Source organism: Aegilops tauschii, chromosome 2 (genome assembly GCF_002575655.3).
Source record: "Aegilops tauschii subsp. strangulata cultivar AL8/78 chromosome 2, Aet v6.0, whole genome shotgun sequence".
In the NCBI taxonomy this organism is placed as follows: Eukaryota; Viridiplantae; Streptophyta; class Magnoliopsida; order Poales; family Poaceae; genus Aegilops; species Aegilops tauschii.
Window position 1 is genome coordinate 415,289,893 of NC_053036.3, and position 6,392 is coordinate 415,296,284.

The window sequence follows — 6,392 nt, forward strand, 5'->3', positions numbered from 1 at the left end:
TCTCTCCCTCCCTCGCCAGATCCACCTCACCCCACACCTAACCCGACGACCCCCGCGGGAGCACGCCGCCGTCCACCCACGCCCGCTCCACCGCCGCCACCCTGCCTCCTCGGGCCCCTCCTCACTTGCCCCCTCGTGCTTCCCCTCGCCCTCTCCGCCCTCTCCTCTCCCCAGAGCCCAGAAAGCCTCGCCGCCGTCGCCCCGTCTCCTCCCACCTACCGCCAGACCGCCGCCGCCGCCGCAGCCATCCCCAAGGTGAGGTATCTGGGTTAGGGTTCACCACAAGCAAAGAAAAAGAGGAAGAAATACCCCCGCCCCTTTGCTGAATGCCGATGGAATAAAATTTGCCGCCCCGCAGGTGAAGGAGGACGGTGCTTTCCTGCCGTGGCTGCGGAGCAAGGCCGGGTCCGCCATCTCGTTGGCGCTGCGCATCAGGACCTCGCCGCTGGGAAGGTCTGTTCTTGGCTACTGTCGATTTGCTACATAGAGCAGAGCAGAGCAGAGCAGTAACAGTGTCTGGTCTTGTTGTTCCTCAGGTCCTTGTTCGCGTCGCAGTCGATCCAGGAGGGGGACTGCACCGGATCCGCTGTCGTCGAGGAGCCGCACAACACCGGATTCACCTTGTCTTCTTCCTCGGGTCGCCGCCGTCTTCCTCAACTCCGGCCACCTCAACTTCGGTCTCCGCTCCACCTCTGCTCCCTGGTTCAGTACACTAATCCTATTGTCTTTGACTACTTGATTTAACTTGATGTACTTCCCACTGCAAGTTGATTTACTGAATATGCTACTCTAGTTCCTGGAGCTGGGTTTCTATTTGTGTGTTTGGTATACAGTTTCTAGTTTGCGCATCACTATAAGAGCAGTGCATTTTTCTAGGTTCTCTCACAATCTCCATATGTCAGTTTGTTATCTTTTATACTTATAGTATAACAGGTTAATAGTTTGAAAGCCAGACAGTGAGGCTTTCTAGTGTATGGTCCTAACACACAACAATTTTATTAGTTGAGGTTCACACTGGACAAACTTGTGCCAGCTAAGAAAAAAATAGAGTTCTACATTAACCTGTCTGCCAGCTGGAGGAAGAAGCCTGAACTGGTTTTCCTTAGCTATCGCCTTCATTTAGAAAATATTGGACAAGATCCCAAGAGACTTGGAGATATGTACAAGATCAGTAAAATAATAGCTTGCTGTTTAAGCATCGTTGCAGTCAAACTCTGGAATATTTACAACGAAAATGACCAAAGGTATGGCCAGTGCCATCAGGAAATCACAGGTGAACCAATGCATCATAGTGGAACACTAAACTGACAATTCCATCATATGTATCACCAATCTTCTTGAGAACTTGTAAAGAAAATTCTCTCCTCGGAGAAGACAAGCTTCTTCCCTCAATTACTTCAACTATCTAGAGAAATTAGCTCATTTGGTTGGTGTTCCGAGGCAATATTTTAAGTCAGAGTCCAAACTGTCAGTGTAACTCGTAGCTAAGTGTCTGTTCTGTTCATTTGGTTGGTACAGCAAGTTACCTAGAAAAAATCTGTCTACTAATATATGGAGTGGTACTATGAAAGCTGTTAGCTTCTAGCTACTGTGGTCACTGTAGCATGTAACATATGGCACGACATAGTCTTTGTTGTCACTATAGCAAGTAACCAGCTCTTAAACATTAGGTTATTTCCTGTTCAAGTTTCCATCGTGTGATCAAGCTGTGAAACCAAAATGCATTGGCAGAAATCATCCAAACTTTTTTACTCTGTCAATTGCTGTGCTGCATCATTGCTAGTCTGAACTTAATCTGGTGGTCACTACTACTACTATGAAGTTGTGAGCTGCATTGGTTTTTCAGCTACTGTGTACTGCTGTGAATGTATTTACTGAATTAACTTGTGATGCTGCTGCCACTTGTGATTTTGTCAAGTGATGCTGCTGCTACTTGTGATCTTCTGAAATGGCCCCTTTCTCCTGAAATGTTGATTAATAACCGTTTCGGTTGAGAATCGGGCACTCCTAGGTCAAGAAAATTAGCAAAGGTCATGCCCAATTTTCTTGACCTAGAAGGTGCCCAATTCTCAACTGAAACAAAATTTAATCAGCATGTATCTTGACATCAAAACTAATCTCTGGTCAAAATGATGGGCTAATCATGATTAAATGATAGGATTAACCAAATTAGCGCGTTGTTGTAGACGAAGGAAGGACTGTTTGAAGGTGCTACTAGCACATTTCACATTAACACCTTTGAAAGATAAACTAGAAATATGATGAGACCTGGACCATCATATAGTGAAGTCCAAAAGGAAATTCAGGCTAGGCAACTCACTGATGCAAGTGTCATGCTCTCTCATGTACAACATGTTGCTACCACCGCAGCCACACTCGTAGATCCCCCATGTGTTCTCGCAGCTGCAGTCTGTGACGCCCGGAAACTTAGGCTACAGTAATCCCCCGTTAATGATGCCACGTCACCTCTGTCACTGTAGTTAATCTCGCGTTAGTTTAAAACCGATTCAAATTCAAATTTGAATTTAAGTCAAATAATAAAAGTTTTCAATTCTCAAAACTAAAATGTTCTTATTGTGACAATTAAATCATCGATAGTATTGGTGGAGAAACAACATTTTTATAAAATAATTAATTACTCTAAAGTGATTAGAACTGCTGCAAAACAATTAAGTAAATACCTTTTTCGATTAATAAAATTCTAAACTAACTTATTTCGGGGTAAAACATTTATGGTAGTGGGTGGTTCTCAAACATCAATTTAGGAGTTGTTATCATTTTTTTTTCTAAGCTAAAAACAATGTGTATCTAAAATAAAACAGAACAGAAAAATAAAAATAAAAAGAAGAAAAGAAAACAAAAAAATCAAAAGGATAAACCCCCACCCCCTGGCCCAACTGGACCAGCCGACCCAGCAGGCCACAATGGCCGGCCCAACTGGCCCAACCGGCCACCCCCTCTTCCCTTATCCACCCACCCGGTGAAACCCTAACCCCCCACCGACGCCCCACTCGCCCCCCACTCCCCCCATGATCCCCTTCTCCTTCCCCATCGATCGGGATCGGCCCGATCCCGTTGCCCCCGACGCCCTGCGCCCGCCCGTCGCCGTCCACCGCCGCCTGGAGCTCCGCGAGCCCCACCGGAGCCACCCCGTCGCCCCCTTGCCGTCACCATCGCCTGGAGGACCACCTCGCCGGCCTGCTTCCTCCTTCCCGCCGGCCTGCCTCCACTCCATCCGCGTCGTCCCCGACGACCTCCTCGCCCCCCCGCTGCCCCGTAACCCTACAACTCCCCCCGTGAGCTCCCCCCTCTCCTCCTCCGCTCTCTCTCTCTCGCACCCGCCCGTGCGACCACGTCGCCACGCCCCTGCTCCTGGCCGTGCCGAAGCGCGCGCGCGAGCCGCGCCCGTGGGGACCCCCATCGCGCCCTTGGGGCGTGCTGATGTCGCCTCCCCACTCTGTCGCTCCGGCCATCCTCGCCTTCTCGCACCACCACCGCGGCCATCTACGCCCGTGCGCGTCCGGCGCCCGCAGTCACGGCGCCCCGCCCGCGCGGCCTTGCGCCTTGCTGCCGCTTGTGCGGTGGCCGCCGGCACCTACCGCGCTCCCCCGCACCTGCCGAAGGCCGCCACTGCTCGACTCGCCGGCGTGGGTATCCCGCAGCTCCCCGCACCCGGCGCTGCTCCTGTCGTCGCCGGCCACCGAGGCCCCCAGGCGCGCTCGCCCTCGCCTCTCCTGGCGTCGGGTGCGAGCACCCACACCAGTTCGCCCGTCGCCCGCTTTCCCCTCGCCCGTTCGGGCGGCGCCCGTTGGCCGACCCGCTATGGCCCCTAGGGCCTATGACAGATGGGCCCCACGCCCAGGACGTTTTTATATAAAATAGTTAAATAAAATAATAATTAAAAAATTAAAAAATAAATAAATAAAATATCAATCAATTAATTAACTTAATTAATTCTGTTTAAATTAACTAATTAAGATTAATTAACCTAATAACTAGTTAACCTAATTAACTACTGTTAATTAGCTAAGCAGTCCCTAACAGGTGGGACCCACCTGTCAGGTTGACCAGGTCAACGGTCAATGTTGACTACTGACAACATGCTGACATCATGCTAACGTCATAATTACCTTTTTCTAATTAAATTAATTCTGTTAATTATAGAAAAAGATAAAATCCTTTTTAAATTAATATAAAATGAACGGTAGCTCGGATGGAAAAACTTTGTACATGAAAGTTGCTCAAAACGACGAGACGAATCCGGATACGCAGCCCATTCGTCCGCCACACATCCCTAGCATAGCACACACGCAACTTTCCCACTCCGGTTCATCTGTCCGAAAACGCGAAACACCGGGAATACTTTCCCGAATGTTTCCCCCCTTCGCCGGTACCACCTCCTACCGCGTTAGGGCACACCTAGCCCCGCGCATTGACATGTCTTCCATCGTCATGCTTATGTTTGCATTATATTTATTGTTTCTTCCCCCTCTTCTCTCGTTAGACACCGAGACCGACGCCGCTGCTTCCCAGTACGACTACGGTGTTGACGACCCCTCCTTCTTGCCAAAGCAACCAGGCAAGCCCCCCTTGATCACCAGATATCGCCTATTCCTTCTCTATACTGCTTGCATTAGAGTAGTGTAGCATGTTACTGCTTTCGGTTAATCCTATACTGATGCATAGCCTGTCATTGTTGCTACAGTTGTTACCCTTACCTGCTATCCTACTGCTTAGTATAGGATGCTAGTGTTCCATCAGTGGCCCTACACTCTTGTCCGTTTGCCATGCTATACTACTGGGCCGTGATCACTTCGGGAGGTGATCACGGGTATATACTATATACTTTTTATACATGACACATGTGGTGACTAAAGCCGGGTCGGCTCGTTGAGTACCCGCAAGTGATTCTAATGAGGGGGCTGAAAGGACAGGTGGCTCCATCCCGGTAGAGGTGGGCCTGGGTTCCTGACGGCCCCCGACTGTTACTTTGTGGCGGAGCGACAGGGCAGGTTGAGACCACCTAGGAGAGAGGTTGGCCTGGCCCTGGTCGGCGTTCGCGGATACTTAACACGCTTAACGAGATCTTGGTATTTGATCTGAGTCTGGCCATTTGGTCTATACGCACTAACCAACTACGCGGGAACAGTTATGGGCACTCGACGTCGTGGTATCAGCCGAAGCTCTTCTTGACGTCAGCGACGGAGCGGCGCGCCGGATTGGACTGGAACGCCTGCTAGGCTAGGTCTGCTTCCGGCCGCCCTCGCAACGTGCAGGTGTGCAATGGGCGATGGGCCCAGACCCCTGCGCACATAGGATTTAGACCGACGTGCTGACCTCTCTGTTGAGCCTAGGTGGGGCTGCGACGTGTTGATCTTCCGAGGCCGGGCATGACCCAGAAAAGTGTGTCCGGCCAAATGGGATCGAGCGTGTTGGGTTATGTGGTGCACCCCTGCAGGGAAGTTTATCTATTCGAATAGCCGTGTCCCTCGGTAAAAGGACGACCCGGAGTTGTACCTTGACCTTATGACAACTAGAACAGGATAATTAATAAAACACACCCTTCCAAGTGCCAGATATAACCCGGTGATCGCTCTCTAACAGGGCGACGAGGAGGGGATCGCCGGGTAGGATTATGCTATGCGATGCTACTTGGAGGACTTCAATCTACTCTCTTCTACATGCTGCAAGATGGAGGCTGCCAGAAGCGTAGTCTTCGACAGGATTAGCTATCCCCCTCTTATTCTGGCATTCTGCAGTTCAGTCCACCGATATGGCCCTTTACACATATACCCATGCATATGTAGTGTAGCTCCTTGCTTGCGAGTACTTTGGATGAGTACTCACGGTTGCTTTCTCCCTCCTTTTCCCCTTTCCTTTCTACCCGGTTGTCGCAACCAGATGCTGGAGCCCAGGAGCCAGACGCCACCGTCGACGACGACTCCTACTACACCGGAGGTGCCTACTACTACGTGCAGCCCGCTGACGACGACCAGGAGTAGTTAGGAGGATCCCAGGCAGGAGGCCTGCGCCTCTTTCGATTTGTATCCCAGTTTGTGCTAGCCTTCTTAAGGCAAACTTGTTTAACTTATGTCTGTACTCAGATATTGTTGCTTCCGCTGACTCGTCTATGATCGAGCACTTGTATTCGAGCCCTCGAGGCCCCTGGCTTGTATTATGATGCTTGTATGACTTATTTATGTTTTAGAGTTGTGTTGTGATATCTTCCCATGAGTCCCTGATCTTAATCGTACACGTTTGCGTGCATGATTAGTGTACGGTCAAATCGGGGGCGTCACAAGTTAGTATCAGAGCCGACTGCCTGTAGGAATCCCCCTTTCCAACTCCTTGGCCGAAGTCGAGTCTAGTCATTGAAAAACTTTTACTAACAT

General features: G+C 50.1%; 1 long non-coding RNA gene across 1 annotated transcript; it reads left to right on the forward strand.

The window, feature by feature from the left end:
- The first annotated feature begins 311 nt into the window (after positions 1-311).
- On the forward strand, positions 312-6,155 carry LOC141042037 (uncharacterized). Its single transcript, XR_012203842.1, has 3 exons — positions 312-453; positions 537-702; positions 5,902-6,155. It is a non-coding gene; the product is annotated as an uncharacterized lncRNA (long non-coding RNA).
- The last annotated feature ends 237 nt before the right edge of the window (positions 6,156-6,392 follow it).